The sequence below is a fragment of the Phyllobates terribilis genome, unplaced genomic scaffold (genome assembly GCF_046119375.1).
Source record: "Phyllobates terribilis strain yellow unplaced genomic scaffold, ASM4611937v1 Scaffold_130__1_contigs__length_5004896, whole genome shotgun sequence".
In the NCBI taxonomy this organism is placed as follows: domain Eukaryota; kingdom Metazoa; phylum Chordata; class Amphibia; order Anura; family Dendrobatidae; genus Phyllobates; species Phyllobates terribilis.
In genome coordinates this window covers 2,931,113-2,956,816 of record NW_027362890.1, presented here as the reverse complement: position 1 = coordinate 2,956,816, position 25,704 = coordinate 2,931,113, and positions in this window count along the sequence as shown.

The window sequence follows — 25,704 nt, the reverse complement described above, 5'->3', positions numbered from 1 at the left end:
ATCAATAATGTAATGTATGTATACAGTGCCTGCACCAGCAGAATAGTGAGTGCAGCTCTGGAGTATAATACAGGATGTAACTCAGTATCAGTAATGTAATGTATGTACACAGTGACTGCACCAGCAGAATAGTGAGTGCTGCTCTGGAGTATAATACAGGATGTAACTCAGGATCAGTACATGATCAGTAATGTAATGTATGTACACAGTGACTGCACCATCAGAATAGTGAGTGCAGCTCTGGAGTATAATACAGGATGTAGCTCAGAATCAGTAATGTAATTTATGCATACAGTGACTGCACCAGCAGAATAGTGAGTGCAGCTCTGGAGTATAATACAGAATGTATCTCAGGATCAGTAATATAATGTATGTACACAGTGACTGCACCAGCAGAATAGTGAGTGCAGCTCTGGAGTATAATACAGGATGTAACTAAGGATCAGTAATGTAATGTATGTACATTGTGACTGCACCAGCAGAATAGTGAGTGCAGCTCTGGAGTATAATACAGGATGTAACTGAGGATCAGTAATGTAATGTATGTACACCATGACTGCACCAGCAGAATAGTGAGTGCAGCTCTGGGGTATAATACAGAATGTAACTCAGGATCGGTAATGTAATGTATGTACACAGTGACTGCACCAGCAGAATAGTGAGTGCAGCTCTGGAGTATAATACAGGATGTAACTCAGAATCAGTAATGTAATGTATGTACACAGAGACTGCACCAGCAGAATAGTGAGTGCAGCTCTGGAGTATAATACAGGATGTAACTCAGAATCAGTAATGTAATGTATGTATACAGTGACTGCACCAGCAGAATAGTGAGTGCAGCTCTGGAGTATAATACAGGATGTAACTCAGGATCAGTACAGGATCATTAATGTAATATATGTACACAGTGAGTGCACCAGCAGAATAGTGAGTGCAGCTCTGGAGTATAATACAGGGTGTAACTCAGAATCAGTAATGTAATGTATTTATACAGTGACTGCACCAGCAGAATAGTGAGTGCAGCTCTGGAGTATAATGCAGGTTGTTACTCAGGATCATTAATGTAATGTATGTACCCAGTGATTGCACCAGCGGAATAGTGAGTGCAGCTCTGGAGTATAATACAGGATGTAACTCAGGATCAGTAATGTAATGTATGTACACAGTGACTGCACCAGCAGAATAGTGAGTGCAGCTCTGGAGTATAATACAGGATGTAACTCAGAATCAGTAATGTAATGTATGTATACAGTGACTGCACCAGCAGAATAGTGAGTGCAGCTCTGGAGTATAATACAGAATGTAACTCAGGATCATTAATATAATGTATGTACACAGTGACTGCACCAGCAGAATAGTGAGTGCAGCTCTGGAGTATAATACAGGATGTAATTCAGGATCAGTAATGTAATGTATGTACATTGTGACTGCACCAGCAGAATAGTGAGTGCAGCTCTGGAGTATAATACAGGATGTAACTCAGGATCAGTAATGTAATGTATGTACACAGTGACTGCACCAGCAGAATAGCGAGTGCAGCTCTGGAGTATAATACAGGATGTAATTCAGGATCAGTAATGTAATGTATGTACATTGTGACTGCACCAGCAGAATAGTGAGTGCAGCTCTGGAGTATAATACAGGATGTAACTCAGGATCAGTAATGTAATGTATGTACACAGTGACTGCACCAGCAGAATAGCGAGTGCAGCTCTGGAGTATAATACAGGATGTAATTCAGGATCAGTAATGTAATTTATGTACACAGTGACTGCACCAGCAGAATAGTGAGTGCAGCTCTGGAGTATAATGCAGAATGTAACTCAGGATCAGTAATGTAATGTATGGACACAGTGACTGCACAAGCAGAATAGTGAGTGCAGCTCTGGAGTATAATACAGAATGTAACTCAGGATCGGTAATGTAATGTATGTACACAGTGACTGCACCAGCAGAATAGTGAGTGCAGCTCTGGAGTATAATACAGGATGTAACTCAGAATCAGTAATGTAATGTATGTATACAGTGACTGCACCAGCAGAATAGTGAGTGCAGCTCTGGAGTATAATGCAGAATGTAACTCAGGATCAGTAATGTAATGTATGTACACAGTGACTGCACCAGCAGAATAGTGAGTGCAGCTCTGGAGTATAATGCAGGTTGTAACTCAGGATCATTAATGTAATGTATGTACACAGTGACTGCACCAGCGGAATAGTGAGTGCAGCTCTGGAGTATAATACAGGATGTAACTCAGGATCAGTAATGTAATGTATTTACACAGTGACTGCACCAGCAGAATAGTGAGTGCAGCTCTGGAGTATAATACAGGATGTAACTCAGAATCAGTAATGTAATGTATGTATACAGTGACTGCACCAGCAGAATAGTGAGTGCAGCTCTGGAGTATAATGCAGAATGTAACTCAGGATCAGTAATGTAATGTATGGACACAGTGACTGCACAAGCAGAATAGTGAGTGCAGCTCTGGAGTATAATACAGAATGTAACTCAGGATCGGTAATGTAATGTATGTACACAGTGACTGCACCAGCAGAATAGTGAGTGCAGCTCTGGAGTATAATACAGGATGTAACTCAGAATCAGTAATGTAATGTATGTATACAGTGACTGCACCAGCAGAATAGTGAGTGCAGCTCTGGAGTATAATGCAGAATGTAACTCAGGATCAGTAATGTAATGTATGTACACAGTGACTGCACCAGCAGAATAGTGAGTGCAGCTCTGGAGTATAATGCAGGTTGTAACTTAGGATCATTAATGTAATGTATGTACACAGTGACTGCACCAGCGGAATAGTGAGTGCAGCTCTGGAGTATAATACAGGATGTAACTCAGGATCAGTAATGTAATGTATGTACACAGTGACTGCACCAGCAGAATAGTGAGTGCAGCTCTGGAGTATAATACAGAATGTAACTCAGAATCAGTAATGTAATGTATGTATACAGTGACTGCACCAGCAGAATAGTGAGTGCAGCTCTGGAGTATAATACAGAATGTAACTCAGGATCATTAATATAATGTATGTACACAGTGACTGCACCAGCAGAATAGTGAGTGCAGCTCTGGAGTATAATACAGGATGTAATTCAGGATCAGTAATGTAATGTATGTACATTGTGACTGCACCAGCAGAATAGTGAGTGCAGCTCTGGAGTATAATACAGGATGTAACTCAGGATCAGTAATGTAATGTATGTACACAGTGACTGCACCAGCAGAATAGCGAGTGCAGCTCTGCAGTATAATACAGGATGTAATTCAGGATCAGTAATGTAATGTATGTACACAGTGACTGCACCAGCAGAATAGTGAGTGCAGCTCTGGAGTATAATGCAGAATGTAACTCAGGATCAGTAATGTAATGTATGGACACAGTGACTGCACAAGCAGAATAGTGAGTGCAGCTCTGGAGTATAATACAGAATGTAACTCAAGATCGGTAATGTAATGTATGTACACAGTGACTGCACCAGCAGAATAGTGAGTGCAGCTCTGGAGTATAATACAGGATGTAACTCAGAATCAGTAATGTAATGTATGTATACAGTGACTGCACCAGCAGAATAGTGAGTGCAGCTCTGGAGTATAATGCAGAATGTAACTCAGGATCAGTAATGTAATGTATGTACACAGTGACTGCACCAGCAGAATAGTGAGTGCAGCTCTGGAGTATAATGCAGAATGTAACTCAGGATCAGTAATGTAATGTATGTACACAGTGACTGCACAAGCAGAATAGTGAGTGCAGCTCTGGAGTATAATACAGAATGTAACTCAGGATCGGTAATGTAATGTATGTACACAGTGACTGCACCAGCAGAATAGTGAGTGCAGCTCTGGAGTATAATACAGGATGTAACTCAGAATCAGTAATGTAATGTATGTATACAGTGACTGCACCAGCAGAATAGTGAGTGCAGCTCTGGAGTATAATACAGGATGTAACTCAGGATCAGTAATGTAATGTATGTTCACAGTGACACCACCAGCAGAATAGTGAGTGCAGCTCTGGAGTATAATACAGGATGTAATTCAGGATCAGTAATGTAATGTATGTACACAGTGACTGCACCAGCAGAATAGTGAGTGCAGCTCTGGAGTATAATGCAGAATGTAACTCAGGATCAGTAATGTAATGTATGTACACAGTGACTGCACCAGCAGAATAGTGAGTGCAGCTCTGGAGTATAATACAGGATGTAACTCAGGATCGGTAATGTAATGTATGTACACAGTGACTGCTCCAGTAGAATAGTGAGTGCAGCTCTGGAGTATAATACAGGATGTAACTCAGAATCAGTAATGTAATGTATGTATACAGTGACTGCACCAGCAGAATAGTGAGTGCAGCTCTGGAGTATAATACAGAATGTAACTCATTATCATTAATATAATGTATGTACACAGTGACTGCACCAGCAGAATAGTGAGTGCAGCTCTGGAGTATAATACAGGATGTAATTCAGGATCAGTAATGTAATGTATGTACATTGTGACTGCACCAGCAGAATAGTGAGTGCAGCTCTGGAGTATAATACAGGATGTAACTCAGGATCAGTAATGTAATGCATGTACACAGTGACTGCAAAAGCAGAATAGTGAGTGCAGCTCTGGAGTATAATACAGAATGTAACTCAGGATCGGTAATGTAATGTATGTACACAGTGACTGCACCAGCAGAATAGTGAGTGCAGCTCTGGAGTATAATACAGTATGTAACTCAGAATCAGTAATGTAATGTATGTATACAGTGACTGCACCAGCAGAATAGTGAGTGTAGCTCTGAAGTATAATACAGGATGTAACTCAGGATCAGTAATGTAATGTATGTACACAGTGACTGCACCAGCTGAATAGTGAGTGCAGCTCTGGAGTATAATACAGGGTGTAACTCAGAATCAGTAATGTAATGTATTTATACAGTGACTGCACCAGCAGAATAGTGAGTGCAGCTCTGGAGTATAATACAGGTTGCAACTCAGGATCAGTAATGTAATGTATGTACACAGTGACTGCACCAGCAGAATAGTGAGTGCAGCTCTGGAGTATAATACAGGATGTAACTCAGGATCAGTAATGTAATGTATTTAAACAGTGACTGCACCAGCAGAATAGTGAGTGCAGCTCTGGAGTATAAAACAGGAGGTAACTCAGGATCAGTAATGTAATGTATGTACACCGTCCCTGCACCAGCAGAATAGTGATTGCAGCTCTGGAGTATAATACAGGATGTAACTCAGGATCAGTAATGTAATGTAAGTACATTGTGACTGCACCAGCAGAATAGTGAGTGCAGCTCTGGAGTATAATACAGGATGTAACTCAGAATCAGTAATGTAATGTATGTATACAGTGACTGCACCAGCAGAATAGTGAGTGCAGCTCTGGAGTATAATACAGAATGTAACTCAGGATCAGTAATATAATGTATGTACACAGTGACTGCACCAGCAGAATAGTGAGTGCAGCTCTGGAGTATAATACAGGATGTAATTCAGGATCAGTAATGTAATGTATGTACACAGTGACTGCACCAGCAGAATAGTGAGTGCAGCTCTGGGGTATAATACAGAATGTAACTCAGGATTGGTAATGTAATGTATGTACACAGTGACTGCACCAGCAGAATAGTGAGTGCAGGTCTGGAGTATAATACAGGATGTGACTCAGAATCAGTAATGTAATGTATGTATACAGTGACTGCACCAGCAGAATAGTGAGTGCAGCTCTGGAGTATAATACAGGATGTAACTCAGGATCAGTACAGGATCATTAATGTAATGTATGTACACAGTGACTGCACCAGCAGAATAGTGATTGCAGCTCTGGAGTATAATACAGGGTGTAACTCAGAATCAGTAATGTAATGTATTTACACAGTGACTGCACCAGCAGAATAGTGAGTGCAGCTCTGGAGTATAATACAGGATGTAACTCAGGATCAGTAATGTAATGTATGTATACAGTGACTGCACCAGCAGAATAGTTAGTGCAGCTCTGGAGTATAATACAGGATGTAACTCAGGATCAGTAATGTAATGTATGTACATTGTGACTGCACCAGCAGAATAGTAAGTGCAGCTCTGGAGTATAATACAGGATGTAACTCAGGTTCAGTAATGTAATGTATGTACACAGTGACTGCACCAGCAGAATAGTGAGTGCAGCTCTGGAGTATAATACAGAATGTAACTCAGGATCGGTAATGTAATGTATGTACACAGTGACTGCACCCGCAGAATAGTGAGTGCAGCTCTGGAGTATAATACAGAGTGTAACTCAGAATCAGTAATGTAATGTATTTATACAGTGACTGCACCAGCAGAATAGTGAGTGCAGCTCTGGAGTATAATACAGGATGTAACTCACGATCAGTAATGTAATGTATGTACACAGTGACTGCACCAGCAGAATAGTGAGTGCAGCTCTGGAGTATAATACAGGATGTAATTCAGGATCAGTAATGTAATGTATGTACATTGTGACTGCACCAGCAGAATAGTGAGTGCAGCTCTGGGGTATAATACAGGATGTAACTCAGGATCAGTAATGTAATGTATGTACACAGTGACTGCACCAGCAGAATAGTGAGTGCAGCTCTGGAGTATGATACAGGATGTAACTCACGATCAGAAATGTAATGTATGTACACAGTGACTGCACCAGCAGAATAGTGAGTGCAGCTCTGGAGTATAATACAGGATGTAACTCAGGATCAGTAATGTACTGTATATACACAGTGACTACACAAGCAGAATAGTGAGTGCAGCTCTGGAGTATAATACAGGATGTAACTCACGATCAGTAATGTAATGTATGTACACAGTGACTGCACCAGCAGAATAGTGAGTGCAGCTCTGGAGTATAATACAGGATGTAACTCAGGATCAGTAATGTACTGTATATACACAGTGACTACACCAGCAGAATAGTGAGTGCAGATCTGGAGTATAATACAGGATGTAACTCACGATCATTAATGTAATGTATGTACACAGTGACTGCACTAGCAGAATAGTGAGTGCAGCTCTGGAGTATAATACAGGATGTAATTCAGGATCAGTAATGTAATGTATGTACATTGTGACTGCACCAGCAGAATAGTGAGTGCAGCTCTGGAGTATAATACAGGATGTAACTCAGGATCAGTAATGTAATATATGTACACAGTGACTGCACCAGCAGAATAGCGAGTGCAGCTCTGGAGTATAATACAGGATGTAATTCAGGATCAGTAATGTAATGTATGTACACAGTGACTGCACCAGCAGAATAGTGAGTGCAGCTCTGGAGTATAATGCAGAATGTAACTCAGGATCAGTAATGTAATGTATGGACACAGTGACTGCACAAGCAGAATAGTGAGTGCAGCTCTGGAGTATAATACAGAATGTAACTCAGGATCGGTAATGTAATGTATGTACACAGTGACTGCACCAGCAGAATATTGAGTGCAGCTCTGGAGTATAATACAGGATGTAACTCAGAATCAGTAATGTAATGTATGTATACAGTGACTGCACCAGCAGAATAGTGAGTGCAGCTCTGGAGTATAATGCAGAATGTAACTCAGGATCAGTAATGTAATGTATGTACACAGTGACTGCACCAGCAGAATAGTGAGTGCAGCTCTGGAGTATAATGCAGAATGTAACTCAGGATCAGTAATGTAATGTATGTACACAGTGACTGCACAAGCAGAATAGTGAGTGCAGCTCTGGATTATAATACAGAATGTAACTCAGGATCGGTAATGTAATGTATGTACACAGTGACTGCACCAGCAGAATAGTGAGTGCAGCTCTGGAGTATAATACAGGATGTAACTCAGAATCAGTAATGTAATGTATGTATACAGTGACTGCACCAGCAGAATAGTGAGTGCAGCTCTGGAGTATAATACAGGATGTAACTCAGGATCAGTAATGTAATGTATGTACATTGTGACTGCACCAGCAGAATAGTGAGTGCAGCTCCGGGGTATAATACAGGAGGTAACTCAGGATCAGTAATGTAATGTATGTTCACAGTGACACCACCAGCAGAATAGTGAGTGCAGCTCTGGAGTATAATACAGGATGTAACTCAGGATCAGTAATGTAATGTATGTACACAGTGACACCACCAGCAGAATAGTGAGTGCAGCTCTGGAGTATAATACAGGATGTAACTCAGGATCAGTAATGTAATGTATGTACACAGTGACTGCACCAGCTGAATAGTGAGTGCAGCTATGGAGTATAATACAGGGTGTAACTCAGAATCAGTAATGTAATGTATTTATACAGTGACTGCACCAGCAGAATAATGAGTGCAGCTCTGGAGTATAATACAGGTTGCAACTCAGGATCAGTAATGTAATGTATGTACACAGTGACTGCACCAGCAGAAAAGTGAGTGCAGCTCTGGAGTATAATACATTATGTAACTCAGGATCAGTAATGTAATGTATGTACATTGTGACTGCACCAGCAGAATAGTGAGTGCAGCTCTGGAGTATAATACAGGATGTAACTCAGGATCGGTAATGTAATGTATGTACACAGTGACTGCTCCAGCAGAATAGTGAGTGCAGCTCTGGAGTATAATACAGGATGTAACTCAGAATCAGTAATGTAATGTATGTATACAGTGACTGCACCAGCAGAATAGTGAGTGCAGCTCTGGAGTATAATACAGAATGTAACTCAGGATCATTAATATAATGTATGTACACAGTGACTGCAATAGCAGAATAGTGAGTGCAGCTCTGGAGTATAATACAGGATGTAATTCAGGATCAGTAATGTAATGTATGTACATTGTGACTGCACCAGCAGAATAGTGAGTGCAGCTCTGGAGTATAATACAGGATGTAACTCAGGATCAGTAATGTAATGCATGTACACAGTGACTGCACAAGCAGAATAGTGAGTGCAGCTCTGGAGTATAATACAGAATGTAACTCAGGATCGGTAATGTAATGTATGTACACAGTGACTGCACCAGCAGAATAGTGAGTGCAGCTCTGGAGTATAATACAGTATGTAACTCAGAATCAGTAATGTAATGTATGTATACAGTGACTGCACCACCAGAATAGTGAGTGCAGCTCTGAAGTATAATACAGGATGTAACTCAGGATCAGTAATGTAATGTATGTACACAGTGACTGCACCAGCTGAATAGTGAGTGCAGCTCTGGAGTATAATACAGGGTGTAACTCAGAATCAGTAATGTAATGTATTTATACAGAGACTGCACCAGCAGAATAGTGAGTGCAGCTCTGGAGTATAATACAGGTTGCAACTCAGGATCAGTAATGTAATGTACGTACACAGTGACTGCACCAGCAGAATAGTGAGTGCAGCTCTGGAGTATAATACAGGATGTAACTCAGGATCAGTAATGTAATGTATTTATACAGTGACTGCACCAGCAGAATAGTGAGTGCAGCTCTGGAGTATAAAACAGGAGGTAACTCAGGATCAGTAATGTAATGTATGTACACCGTCCCTGCACCAGCAGAATAGTGAGTGCAGCTCTGGAGTATAATACAGGATGTAACTCAGGATCAGTAATGTAATGTAAGTACATTGTGACTGCACCAGCAGAATAGTGAGTGCAGCTCTGGAGTATAATACAGGATGTAACTCAGAATCAGTAATGTAATGTATGTATACAGTGACTGCACCAGCAGCATAGTGAGTGCAGCTCTGGAGTATAATACAGAATGTAACTCAGGATCAGTAATATAATGTATGTACACAGTGACTGCACCAGCAGAATAGTGAGTGCAGCTCTGGAGTATAATACAGGATGTAATTCAGGATCAGTAATGTAATGTATGTATACAGTGACTGCACCAGCAGAATAGTGAGTGCAGCTCTGGGGTATAATACAGAATGTAACTCAGGATTGGTAATGTAATGTATGTACACAGTGACTGCACCAGCAGAATAGTGAGTGCAGCTCTGGAGTATAATACAGGATGTAACTCAGGATCAGTAATGTAATGTATGTACACAGTGACTGCACCAGCAGAATAGTGAGTGCAGCTCTGGAGTATAATACAGGATGTAATTCAGGATCAGTAATGTAATGTATGTACACAGTGACGGCACCAGCAGAATAGTGAGTGCAGCTCTGGAGTATAATACAGGATGTAATTCAGGATCAGTAATGTAATGTATGTACACAGTGACTGCACCAGCAGAATAGTGAGTGCAGCTCTGGAGTATAATACAGGATGTGACTCAGAATCAGTAATGTAATGTATGTATACAGTGACTGCACCAGCAGAATAGTGAGTGCAGCTCTGGAGTATAATACAGGATGTAACTCAGGATCAGTACAGGATCATTAATGTAATGTATGTACACAGTGACTGCACCAGCAGAATAGTGATTGCAGCTCTGGAGTATAATACAGGGTGTAACTCAGAATCAGTAATGTAATGTATTTACACAGTGACTGCACCAGCAGAATAGTTAGTGCAGCTCTGGAGTATAATACAGGATGTAACTCAGGTTCAGTAATGTAATGTATGTACATTGTGACTGCACCAGCAGAATAGTAAGTGCAGCTCTGGAGTATAATACAGGATGTAACTCAGGTTCAGTAATGTAATGTATGTACACAGTGACTGCACCAGCAGAATAGTGAGTGCAGCTCTGGAGTATAATACAGAATGTAACTCAGGATCGGTAATGTAATGTATGTACACAGTGACTGCACCCGCAGAATAGTGAGTGCAGCTCTGGAGTATAATACAGAGTGTAACTCAGAATCAGTAATGTAATGTATTTATACAGTGACTGCACCAGCAGAATAGTGAGTGCAGCTCTGGAGTATAATACAGGATGTAACTCACGATCAGTAATGTAATGTATGTACACAGTGACTGCACCAGCAGAATAGTGAGTGCAGCTCTGGAGTATAATACAGGATGTAATTCAGGATCAGTAATGTAATGTATGTACATTGTGACTGCACCAGCAGAATAGTGAGTGCAGCTCTGGGGTATAATACAGGATGTAACTCAGGATCAGTAATGTAATGTATGTACACAGTGACTGCACCAGCAGAATAGTGAGTGCAGCTCTGGAGGATGATACAGGATGTAACTCACGATCAGAAATGTAATGTATGTACACAGTGACTGCACCAGCAGAATAGTGAGTGCAGCTCTGGAGTATAATACAGGATGTAACTCAGGATCAGTAATGTACTGTATATACACAGTGACTACACAAGCAGAATAGTGAGTGCAGCTCTGGAGTATAATACAGGATGTAACTCACGATCAGTAATGTAATGTATGTACACAGTGACTGCACTAGCAGAATAGTGAGTGCAGCTCTGGAGTATAATACAGGATGTAACTCAGGATCAGTAATGTACTGTATATACACAGTGACTACACCAGCAGAATAGTGAGTGCAGCTCTGGAGTATAATACAGGATGTAACTCACGATCAGTAATGTAATGTATGTACACAGTGACTGCACCAGCAGAATAGTGAGTGCAGCTCTGGAGTATAATACAGGATGTAATTCAGGATCAGTAATGTAATGTATGTACATTGTGACTGCACCAGCAGAATAGTGAGTGCAGCTCTGGAGTATAATACAGGATGTAACTCAGGATCAGTAATGTAATATATGTACACAGTGACTGCACCAGCAGAATAGCGAGTGCAGCTCTGGAGTATAATACAGGATGTAATTCAGGATCAGTAATGTAATGTATGTACACAGTGACTGCACCAGCAGAATAGTGAGTGCAGCTCTGGAGTATAATGCAGAATGTAACTCAGGATCAGTAATGTAATGTATGGACACAGTGACTGCACAAGCAGAATAGTGAGTGCAGCTCTGGAGTATAATACAGAATGTAACTCAGGATCAGTAATGTAATGTATGTACACAGTGACTGCACCAGCAGAATATTGAGTGCAGCTCTGGAGTATAATACAGGATGTAACTCAGAATCAGTAATGTAATGTATGTATACAGTGACTGCACCAGCAGAATAGTGAGTGCAGCTCTGGAGTATAATGCAGAATGTAACTCAGGATCAGTAATGTAATGTATGTACACAGTGACTGCACCAGCAGAATAGTGAGTGCAGCTCTGGAGTATAATGCAGAATGTAACTCAGGATCAGTAATGTAATGTATGTACACAGTGACTGCACAAGCAGAATAGTGAGTACAGCTCTGGAGTATAATACAGAATGTAACTCAGGATCGGTAATGTAATGTATGTACACAGTGACTGCACCAGCAGAATAGTGAGTGCAGCTCTGGAGTATAATACAGGATGTAACTCAGAATCAGTAATGTAATGTATGTATACAGTGACTGCACCAGCAGAATAGTGAGTGCAGCTCTGGAGTATAATACAGGATGTAACTCAGGATCAGTAATGTAATGTAAGTACATTGTGACTGCACCAGCAGAATAGTGAGTGCAGCTCTGGAGTATAATACAGGATGTAACTCAGAATCAGTAATGTAATGTATGTATACAGTGACTGCACCAGCAGAATAGTGAGTGCAGCTCTGGGGTATAATACAGAATGTAACTCAGGATTGGTAATGTAATGTATGTACACAGTGACTGCACCAGCAGGATAGTGAGTGCAGCTCTGGGGTATAATACAGAATGTAACTCAGGATCAGTAATGTAATGTATGTACATTGTGACTGCACCAGCAGAATAGTGAGTGCAGGTCTGGAGTATAATACAGGATGTGACTCAGAATCAGTAATGTAATGTATGTATACAGTGACTGCACCAGCAGAATAGTGAGTGCAGCTCTGGAGTATAATACAGGATGTAACTCAGGATCAGTACAGGATCATTAATGTAATGTATGTACACAGTGACTGCACCAGCAGAATAGTGATTGCAGCTCTGGAGTATAATACAGGGTGTAACTCAGAATCAGTAATGTAATGTATTTACACAGTGACTGCACCAGCAGAATAGTGAGTGCAGCTCTGGAGTATAATACAGGATGTAACTCAGGATCAGTAATGTAATGTATGTACATTGTGACTGCACCAGCAGAATAGTAAGTGCAGCTCTGGAGTATAATACAGGATGTAACTCAGGTTCAGTAATGTAATGTATGTACACAGTGACTGCACCAGCAGAATAGTGAGTGCAGCTCTGGAGTATAATACAGAATGTAACTCAGGATCGGTAATGTAATGTATGTACACAGTGACTGCACCCGCAGAATAGTGAGTGCAGCTCTGGAGTATAATACAGAGTGTAACTCAGAATCAGTAATGTAATGTATTTATACAGTGACTGCACCAGCAGAATAGTGAGTGCAGCTCTGGAGTATAATACAGGATGTAACTCACGATCAGTAATGTAATGTATGTACACAGTGACTGCACCAGCAGAATAGTGAGTGCAGCTCTGGAGTATAATACAGGATGTAATTCAGGATCAGTAATGTAATGTATGTACATTGTGACTGCACCAGCAGAATAGTGAGTGCAGCTCTGGGGTATAATACAGGATGTAACTCAGGATCCGTAATGTAATGTATGTACACAGTGACTGCACCAGCAGAATAGTGAGTGCAGCTCTGGAGTATGATACAGGATGTAACTCACGATCAGAAATGTAATGTATGTACACAGTGACTGTACCAGCAGAATAGTGAGTGCAGCTCTGGAGTATAATACAGGATGTAACTCAGGATCAGTAATGTACTGTATATACACAGTGACTACACAAGCAGAATAGTGAGTGCAGCTCTGGAGTATAATACAGGATGTAACTCACGATCAGTAATGTAATGTATGTACACAGTGACTGCACCAGCAGAATAGTGAGTGCAGCTCTGGAGTATAATACAGGATGTAACTCAGGATCAGTAATGTACTGTATATACACAGTGACTACACCAGCAGAATAGTGAGTGCAGCTCTGGAGTATAATACAGGATGTAACTCACGATCAGTAATGTAATGTATGTACACAGTGACTGCACCAGCAGAATAGTGAGTGCAGCTCTGGAGTATAATACAGGATGTAACTCAGGATCAGTAATGTAATGTATGTACACAGTGACTGCACCAGCAGAATAGTGAGTGCAGCTCTGGAGTATAATACAGGATGTAACTCAGGATCAGTAATGTAAAGTATGTACACAGTGACTGCACCAGCAGAATAGTGAGTGCAGCTCTGGAGTATAATAGAGGGTGTAACTCAGAATCAGTAAAGTAATGTATTTATACAGTGACTGCACCAGCAGAATAGTGAGTGCAGCTCTGGAGTATAATACAGGGTGTAACTAAGAATCAGTAATGTAATGTATTTATACAGTGACTGCACCAGCAGAATAGTGAGTGCAGCTCTGGAGTATAATACAGGGTGTAACTCAGGATCAGTGATGTAATGTATGTACACAGTGACTGCACCAGCAGAATAGTGAGTGCAGATCTGGAGTATAATACAGGGTGTAACTCAGAATCAGTAATGTAATGTATTTATACAGTGACTGCACCAGCAGAATAGTGAGTGCAGCTCTGGAGTATAATACAGGTTGTAACTCAGGATCAGTAATGTAATGTATGTACACAGTGACTGCACCAGCAGAATAGTGAGTGCAGCTCTGGAGTATAATACAGGATGTAACTCAGGATCAGTAATGTAATGTATGTACACAGTGACTGCACCAGCTGAATAGTGAGTGCAGCTCTGGAGTATAATACAGGGTGTAACTCAGAATCAGTAATGTAATGTATTTATACAGTGACTGCACCAGCAGAATAGTGAGTGCAGCTCTGGAGTATAATACAGATAGTAACTCAGGATCAGTAATGTAATGTATGTACACAGTGACTACACCAGCAGAATAGTGAGTGCAGCTCTGGAGTATAATACAGGATGTAACTCAGGATCAGTAGTGTAATGTATGTACACTGTGACTGCACCAGCAGAATAGTGAGTGCAGCTCTGGAGTATAATACAGGATGTAACTCAGAATCAGTAATGTAATGTATGTATACAGTGACTGCACCAGCAGAATAGTGAGTGCAGCTCTGGAGTATAATACAGAATGTAACTCAGGATCAGTAATATAATGTATGTACACAGTGACTGCACCAGCAGAATAGTGAGTGCAGCTCTGGAGTATAATACAGGATGTAATTCAGGATCAGTAATGTAATGTATGTACACAGTGACTGCACCAGCAGAATAGTGAGTGCAGCTCTGGGGTATAATACAGAATGTAACTCAGGATCGGTAATGTAATGTATGTACACAGTGACTGCACCAGCAGAATAGTGAGTGCAGCTCTGGAGTATAATACAGGATGTGACTCAGAATCAGTAATGTAATGTATGTATACAGTGACTGCACCAGCAGAATAGTGAGTGCAGCTCTGGAGTATAATACAGGATGTAACTCAGGATCAGTACAGGATCATTAATGTAATGTATGTACACAGTGACTGCACCAGCAGAATAGTGATTGCAGCTATGGAGTATAATACAGGGTGTAACTCAGAATCAGTAATGTAATGTATTTATACAGTGACTGCACCAGCAGAATAGTGAGTGCAGCTCTGGAGTATAATACAGGTTGTAACTCAGGATCAGTAATGTAATGTATGTACACAGTGACTGCACCAGCAGAATAGTGAGTGCAGCTCTGGAGTATAATACAGGATGTAACTCACGATCAGTAATGTAATGTATGTACATTGTGACTGCACCAGCAGAATAGTGAGTGCAGCTCTGGAGTATAATACAGGATGTAACTCAGGATCAGTAATGTAATGTATGTACACAGTGACTGCACATGCAGAATAGTGAGTGCAGCTCTGGAGTATAATACAGAATGTAACTCAGGATCGGTAATGTAATGTATGTACACAGTGACTGCACCAGCAGAATAGTGAGTGCAGCTCTGGAGTATAATACAGAATGTAACTCAGAATCAGTAATGTAATATATGTATACAGTGACTGCACCAGCAGAATAGTGAGTGCAGCTTTGGATTATAATACAGAATGTAACTCAGGATCAGTAATATAATGTATGTACACAGTGACTGCACCAGCAGAATAGTGAGTGCAGCTCTGGAGTATAATACAGGATGTAATTCAGGATCAGTAATGTAATGTATGTGCACAATGACCGCACCAGCAGAATATTGAGTGCAGCTCTGGGGTATAATACAGAATGTAACTCAGGATCGGTAATGTAATGTATGTACACAGTGACTGCACCAGCAGAATAGTGAGTGCAGCTCTGGAGTATAATACAGGATGTAACTCATAATCAGTAATGTAATGTATGTATACAGTGACTGCACCAGCAGAATAGTGAGTGCAGCTCTGGAGTATAATACAGGATGTAACTCAGGATCAGTACAGGATCATTAATGTAATGTATGTACACAGTGACTGCACCAGCAGAATAGTGAGTGCAGCTCTGGAGTATAATACAGGATGTAATTCAGGATCAGTAATGTAATGTATGTACACTGTGACTGCACCAGCAGAATAGTGAGTGCAGCTCTGGAGTACAATACAGGATGTAACTCAGGATCAGTAATGTAATGTATGTACACAGTGACTGCACCAGCAGAATAGTGAGTGCAGCTCTGGAGTATAATACAGGATGTAACTCAGGATCAGTACAGGATCATTAATGTAATGTATGTACACAGTGACTGCACCAGCAGAATAGTGAGTGCAGCTCTGGACTATAATACAGGATGTAATTCAGGATCAGTAATGTAATGTATGTACACAGTGACTGCACCAGCAGAATAGTGAGTGCAGCTCTGGAGTATAATACAGGATGTAACTCAGGATCAGTACAGGATCAGTAATGTAATGTATGTACACAGTGACTGCACCAGCAGAATAGTGAGTGCAGCTCTGGAGTATAATACAGGATGTAACTCATAATCAGTAATGTAATGTATGTATACAGTGACTGCACCAGCAGAATAGTGAGTGCAGCTCTGGAGTATAATACAGGATGTAACTCAGGATCAGTACAGGATCATTAATGTAATGTATGTACACAGTGACTGCACCAGCAGAATAGTGAGTGCAGCTCTGGAGTATAATACAGGATGTAATTCAGGATCAGTAATGTAATGTATGTACATTGTGACTGCACCAGCAGAATAGTGAGTGCAGCTCTGGAGTATAATACAGGATGTAACTCAGGATCAGTAATGTAATGTATGTACACAGTGACTGCACCAGCAGAATAGTGAGTGCAGCGCTGGAGTATAATACAGGATGTAACTCAGGATCAGTAATGTAATGTATGTACACAGTGACTGCACCAGCAGAGTAGTGAGTGCAGCTCTGGAGTATAATACAGGATGTAACTCAGAATCATTAATGTAATGTATGTACACAGTGACTGCACCAGCAGAGTAGTGAGTGCAGCTCTGGAGTATAATACAGGATGTAACTCAGGATCAGTAATGTAATGTATGTATACAGTGACTGCACCAGCAGAATAGTGAGTGCAGCTCTGGAGTATAATACAGGATGTAACTCAGGATCAGTAATGTAATCTATGTACACAGTGACTGCACCAGCAGAATAGTGAGTGCAGCTCTGGAGTATAATACAGGATGTAACTCAGAATCAGTAATGTAATGTATGTATACATTGACTGCACCAGCAGAATAGTGAGTGCAGCTCTGGAGTATAATACAGAATGTAACTCAGGATCAGTAATATAATGTATGTACACAGTGACTGCACCAGCAGAATAGTGAGTGCAGCTCTGGAGTATAATACAGGATGTAACTCAGGATCAGTAATGTAATGTATGTACACAGTGACTGCACCAGCAGAATAGTGAGTGCAGCTCTGGAGTATAATACAGAATGTAACTCAGGATCGGTAATGTAATGTATGTACACAGTGACTGCACCAGCAGAATAGTGAGTGCAGCTCTGGAGTATAATACAGGAAGTAACTCAGGATCAGTAATGTAATATATGTACACAATGACTGCACCAGCAGAATAGTGAGTGCAGCTCTGGAGTATAATACAGGATGTAACTCAGAATCAGTAATGTAATGTATGTATACAGTGACTGCACCAGCAGAATAGTGAGTCCAGCTCTGGAGTATAATACAGGATGTAATTCAGGATCAGTAATGTAATGTATGTACATTGTGACTGCACCAGCAGAATAGTGAGTGCAGCTCTGGAGTATAATACAGGATGTAACTCAGGATCAGTAATGTAATGTATGTACACAGTGACTGCACCAGCAGAATAGTGAGCGCAGCTCTGGGGTATAATACAGAATGTAACTCAGGATCTGTAATGTAATGTATGTACACAGTGACTGCACCAGCAGAATAGTGAGTGCAGCTCTGGAGTATAATACAGGATGTAACTCAGGATCAGTAATGTATGTACACAGTGACTGCACCAGCAGAATAGTGAGTGCAGCTCTGGAGTATAATACAGGATGTAACTAAGGATCAGTAATGTAATGTATGTACACAGTGACTGCACCAGCAGAATAGTGAGTGCAGCTCTGGAGTATAATACAGGATGTAACTCAGGATCAGTACAGGATCATTAATGTAATGTATGTACACAGTGACTGCACCAGCAGAATAGGGAGTGCAGCTCTGGAGTATAATACAGGGTGTAACTCAGGATCAGTAATGTAATGTATGTACAGAGTGAATTCACCAGCAGAATAGTGAGTGCAGCTCTGGAGTATAAAACAGCATGTAACTCAGGATCATTAATGTAATGTATGTACACAGTGACTGCACCAGCAGAATAGTGAGTGCAGCTCTGGAGTATAATACAGGATGTAACTCAGGATCAGTAATGTAATGTATGTATAGAGTGAATTCACCAGCAGAATAGTGAGTGCAGCTCTGGAGTATAATACAGGATGTAACTCAGAATCAGTAATGTAATGTATGTATACAGTGACTGCACCAGCAGAATAGTGAGTGCAGCTCTGGAGTATAATACAGGATGTAACTAAGGATCAGTAATGTAATGTATGTACACAGTGACTGCACCAGCAGAATAGTGAGTGCAGCTCTGGAGTATAATACAGGATGTAACTCAGGATCAGTACAGGATCATTAATGTAATGTATGTACACAGTGACTGCACCTGCAGAATAGTGAGTGCAGCTCTGGAGTATAATACAGGATGTAACTCAGAATCAGTAATGTAATGTATGTATACAGTGACTGCACCAGCAGAATAGTGAGTGCAGCTCTGGAGTATAATACAGGATGTAACTCAGGATCAGTAATGTAATGTATGTACACAGTGACTGCACCAACAGAATAGTGAGTGCAGCTCTGGAGTATAATACAGGATGTAACTCAGGATCAGTACAGGATCATTAATGTAATGTATGTACACAGTGACTGCACCAGCAGAATAGTGAGTGCAGCTCTGGAGTATAATACAGGGTGTAACTCAGAATCAGTAATGTAATGTATTTATACAGTGACTGCACCAGCAGAATAGTGAGTGCAGATCTGGAGTATAATACAGGATGTAACTCAGGATCAGTAATGTAATGTATGTACACAGTGACTGCACCAGCAGAATAGTGAGTGCAGCTCTGGAGTATAATACAGGGTGTAACTCAGAATCAGTAATGTAATGTATTTATACAGTGACTGCACCAGCAGAATACTGAGTGCAGCTCTGGAGTATAATACAGGATGTAACTCAGGATCAGTAATGTAATGTATGTACACAGTGACTGCACCAGCAGAATAGTGAGTGCAGCTCTGGAGTATAATACAGGATGTAACTCAGAATCAGTAATGTAATGTATGTATACAGTAACTGCACCAGCAGAATAGTGAGTGCAGATCTGGAGTATAATACAGAATGTAACTCAGGATCAGTAATGTACTGTATGTACACAGTGACTGCACCAGCAGAATAGTGAGTGCAGCTCTTGAGTATAATTCAGGATGTAACTCAGAATCAGTAATGTAATGTATGTATACAGTAACTGCACCAGCAGAATAGTGAGTGCAGATCTGGAGTATAATACAGAATGTAACTCAGGATCAGTAATATAATGTATGTACACAGTGACTACACCAGCAGAATAGTGAGTGCAGCTCTGGAGTATAATGCAGGATGTAATTCAGGATCAGTAATGTAATGTATGTACATTGTGAATGCACCAGCAGAATAGTGAGTGCAGCTCTGGAGTATAATACAGGATGTAACTCAGGATCAGTAATGTAATGTATGTACACAGTGACTGCACCAGCAGAATAGTGAGTGCAGCTCTGGAGTATAATACAGGATGTAACTCAGGATCAGTAATGTAATGTATGTACACAGTGACTGCACCAGCTGAATAGTGAGTGCAGCTCTGGAGTATAATACAGGATGTAACTCAGAATCAGTACAGGATCAGTATTGTAATGTACGTACACAGTGACTGCACCAGCAGAATAGTGAGTGCAGCGCTGGAGTATAATACAGGATGTAATTCAGAATCAGTAATGTAATGTATGTACACAGTGACTGCACCAGCAGAATAGTGAGTGCAGCTCTGGAGTATAATACAGGTTGTAACTCAGGATCAGTAATGTAATATATGTACACAGTGACTGCACCAGCAGAATATTGAGTGCAGCTCTGGAGTATAATACAGGATGTAACTCAGGATCAGTGATGTAATGTATATACACAGTGACTGCACCAGCAGAATAGTGAGTGCAGCTCTGGAGTATAATACAGGATGTAACTCAGAATCAGTAATGTAATGTATGTACACAGTGACTTCACCAGCAGAATAGTGAGTGCAGCTCTGGAGTATAATACAGGATGTAACTCAGGATCAGTACAGGATCAGTAATGTAATGTATGTACAAAGTGACTGCACCAGCAGAATAGTGAGTGCAGCTCTGGAGTATAATACAGGAGGTAACTCAGGATCAGTAATGTAATGTATGTACACAGTGACTGTACCAGCAGAATAGTGAGTGCAGCGCTGGAGTATAATACAGGAGGTAACTCAGGATCAGTAATGTAATGTATATACACAGTGACTGCACCAGCAGAATAGTGAGTGCAGCGCTGGAGTATAATACAGGAGGTAACTCAGGATCAGTAATGTAATGTATGTACACAGTGACTGCACCAGCAGAATAGTGAGTGCAGCTCTGGAGTATAATGCAGGATGTAACTCAGGATCAGTAATGTAATGTATGTACACAGTGACTGCACCAGCAGAATAGTGAGTGCAGCGCTTGAGTATAATACAGGATGTAACTCGGGATCAGTAATGTAATGTATGTACACAGTGACTGCACCAGCAGAATAGTGAGTGCAGCTCTGGAGTATAATACAGGAGGTAACTCAGGATCAGTAATGTAATGTATGTATACAGTGACTGCACCAGCAGAATAGTGAGTGCAGCTCTGGAGTATAATACAGGATGTAACTCAGGATCAGTACAGGATCAGTAATGTAATGTATGTACACAGTGACTGCACCAGCAGAATAGTGAGTGCAGCTCTGGAGTATAATACAGGATGTAACTCAGGATCAGTAATGTAATGTATGTACACAGTGACTGCACCAGCAGAATAGTGAGTGCAGCTCTGTAGTATAATACAGGATGTAACTCAGAATCAGTAATGTAATGTATGTATACAGTGACTGCACCAGCAGAATAGTGAGTGCAGCTCTGGAGTATAATACAGAATGTAACTCAGGATCAGTAATATAATGTATGTACACAGTGACTGCACCAGCAGAATAGTGAGTGCAGCTCTGGAGTATAATACAGGATGTAACTCAGGATCAGTAATGTAATGTATGTACATTGTGACTGCACCAGCAGAATAGTGAGTGCAGTTCTGGAGTATAATACAGGATGTAACTCAGGATCAGTAATGTAATGTATGTACACAGTGACTGCACCAGCAGAATAGTGAGTGCAGCTCTGGAGTATAATACAGAATGTAACTCAGAATCAGTAATGTAATGTATGTACACAGTGACTGCACCAGCAGAATAGTGAGTGCAGCTCTGGAGTATAATACAGGATGTCACTCAGGATCAGTACAGGATCAGTAATGTAATGTATGTACACAGTGACTGCACCAGCAGAATAGTGAGTGCAGCTCTGGAGTATAATACAGGAGGTAACTCAGGATCAGTAATGTAATGTATGTACACAGTGACTGTACCAGCAGAATAGTGAGTGCAGCGCTGGAGTATAATACAGGAGGTAACTCAGGATCAGTAATGTATGTACACAGTGACTGCACCAACAGAATAGTGAGTGCAGCGCTGGAGTATAATACAGGAGGTAACTCAGGATCAGTAATGTAATGTATGTACACAGTGACTGCACCAGCAGAATAGTGAGTGCAGCTCTGGAGTATAATGCAGGATGTAACTCAGGATCAGTAATGTAATGTATGTACACAGTGACTGCACCAGCAGAATAGTGAGTGCAGCGCTTGAGTATAATACAGGATGTAACTCGGGATCAGTAATGTAATGTATGTACACAGTGACTGCACCAGCAGAATAGTGAGTGCAGCTCTGAAGTATAATACAGGAGGTAACTCAGGATCAGTAATGTAAAGTATGTATACAGTGACTGCACCAGCAGAATAGTGAGTGCAGCTCTGGAGTATAATACAGGATGTAACTCAGGATCAGTACAGGATCAGTAATGTAATGTATGTACACAGTGACTGAACCAGCAGAATAGTGAGTGCAGCTCTGTAGTATAATACAGGATGTAACTCAGAATCAGTAATGTAATGTATGTATACAGTGACTGCACCAGCAGAATAGTGAGTGCAGCTCTGGAGTATAATACAGAATGTAACTCAGGATCAGTAATATAATGTATGTACACAGTGACTGCACCAGCAGAATAGTGAGTGCAGCTCTGGAGTATAATACAGGATGTAACTCAGGATCAGTAATGTAATGTATGTACATTGTGACTGCACCAGCAGAATAGTGAGTGCAGTTCTGGAGTATAATACAGGATGTAACTCAGGATCAGTAATGTAATGTATGTACACAGTGACTGCACCAGCAGAATAGTGAGTGCAGCTCTGGAGTATAATACAGAATGTAACTCAGGATCGGTAATGTAATGTATGTACACAGTGACTGCACCAGCAGAATAGTGAGTGCAGCTCTGGAGTATAATACAGGATGTAACTCAGAATCAGTAATGTAATGTATGTACACCGTGACTGCACCAGCAGAATAGTGAGTGCAGCTCTGGAGTATAATACAGAATGTAAATCAGGATCAGTAATATAATGTATGTACACAGTGACTGCACCAGCAGAATAGTGAGTGCAGCTCTGGAGTATAATACAGGATGTAATTCAGGATCAGTAATGTAATGTATGTACATTGTGACTGCACCAGCAGAATAGTGAGTGCAGCTCTGGAGTATAATACAGGATGTAACTCAGGATCAGTAATGTAATGTATGTACACAGTGACTGCACCAGCAGAATAGTGAGTGCAGCTCTGGAGTATAATACAGAATGTAACTCAGGATCGGTAATGTAATGTATGTCCACAGTGACTGCACCAGCAGAATAGTGAGTGCAGCTCTGGAGTATAATACAGGATGTAACTCAGGATCAGTACAGGATCAGTAATGTAATGTATGTACACAGTGACTGCACCAGCTGAATAGTGAGTGCAGCTCTGGAGTATAATACAGGGTGTAACTTAGAATCAGTAATGTAATGTATGTATACAGTGACTGCACCAGCAGAATAGTGAGTGCAGCTCTGGAGTATAATACAGGTTGTAACTCAGGATCAGTAATGTAATGTATGTACACAGTGACTGCACCAGCAGAATAGTGAGTGCAGCTCTGGCGTATAATACAGAATGTAAATCAGGATCAGTAATAAAATGTATGTACACAGTGACTGCACCAGCAGAATAGTGAGTGCAGCTCTGGAGTATAATACAGGATGTAATTCAGGATCAGTAATGTAATGTATGTACATTGTGACTGCACCAGCAGAATAGTGAGTGCAGCTCTGGAGTATAATACAGGATGTAACTCAGGATCAGTAATGTAATGTATGTACACAGTGACTGCACCAGCAGAATAGTGAGTGCAGCTCTGGAGTATAATACAGAATGTAACTCAGGTTCGGTAATGTAATGTATGTCCACAGTGACTGCACCAGCAGAATAGTGAGTGCAGCTCTGGAGTATAATACAGGATGTAACTCAGGATCAGTACAGGATCAGTAATGTAATGTATGTACACAGTGACTGCACCAGCTGAATAGTGAGTGCAGCTCTGGATTATAATACAGGGTGTAACTTAGAATCAGTAATGTAATGTATGTATACAGTGACTGCACCAGCAGAATAGTGAGTGCAGCTCTGGAGTATAATACAGGTTGTAACTCAGGATCAGTAATGTAATGTATGTACACAGTGACTGCACCAGCAGAATAGTGAGTGCAGCTCTGGAGTATAATACAGAATGTAAATCAGGATCAGTAATAAAATGTATGTACACAGTGACTGCACCAGCAGAATAGTGAGTGCAGCTCTGGAGTATAATACAGGATGTAATTCAGGATCAGTAATGTAATGTATGTACATTGTGACTGCACCAGCAGAATAGTGAGTGCAGCTCTGGAGTATAATACAGGATGTAACTCAGGATCAGTAATGTAATGTATGTACACAGTGACTGCACCAGCAGAATAGTGAGTGCAGCTCTGGAGTATAATACAGAATGTAACTCAGGATCGGTAATGTAATGTATGTCCACAGTGACTGCACCAGCAGAATAGTGAGTGCAGCTCTGGAGTATAATACAGGATGTAACTCAGGATCAGTACAGGATCAGTAATGTAATGTATGTACACAGTGACTGCACCAGCAGAATAGTGAGTGCAGCTCTGTAGTATAATACAGGATGTAAATCAGAATCAGTAATGTAATGTATGTATACAGTGACTGCACCAGCAGAATAGTGAGTGCAGCTCTGGAGTATAATACAGAATGTAACTCAGGATCAGTAATATAATGTATGTACACAGTGACTGCACCAGCAGAATAGTGAGTGCAGCTCTGGAGTATAATACAGGATGTAACTCAGGATCAGTAATGTAATGTATGTACATTGTGACTGCACCAGCAGAATAGTGAGTGCAGCTCTGGAGTATAATACAGGATGTAACTCAGGATCAGTAATGTAATGTATGTACACAGTGACTGCACCAGCAGAATAGTGAGTGCAGCTCTGGAGTATAATACAGAATGTAACTCAGGATCGGTAATGTAATGTATGTACACAGTGACTGTGACGCGCCCCCTGGGCCTCTGTTGTGTAGCGTTGCGCACGCGGGGACTACCCGGAGCCGGATCTGATAGGGGTAGTAGTCCTCGTGGCGACGATCCGGTCCGTGCCCAGGGTGTCAAACCAAGTGGCAGAATTTAGTAGAAGATGTTATAGTGTTCGACTACGCCACCCGTTGAATGCGGTTATGAAGCCGCCGCTGCAGGGCAGACCGCTGAGGCCGGTGGTACAGTTGTGCAGCGTGGATAGTATAACCCCCAACGGGAGGGGTATGGCCTCAGGGCAGCGGACGTGGATGATGGGGATAGCAGAATTGCACGCAGGCACCAGGAACCACTCAGAG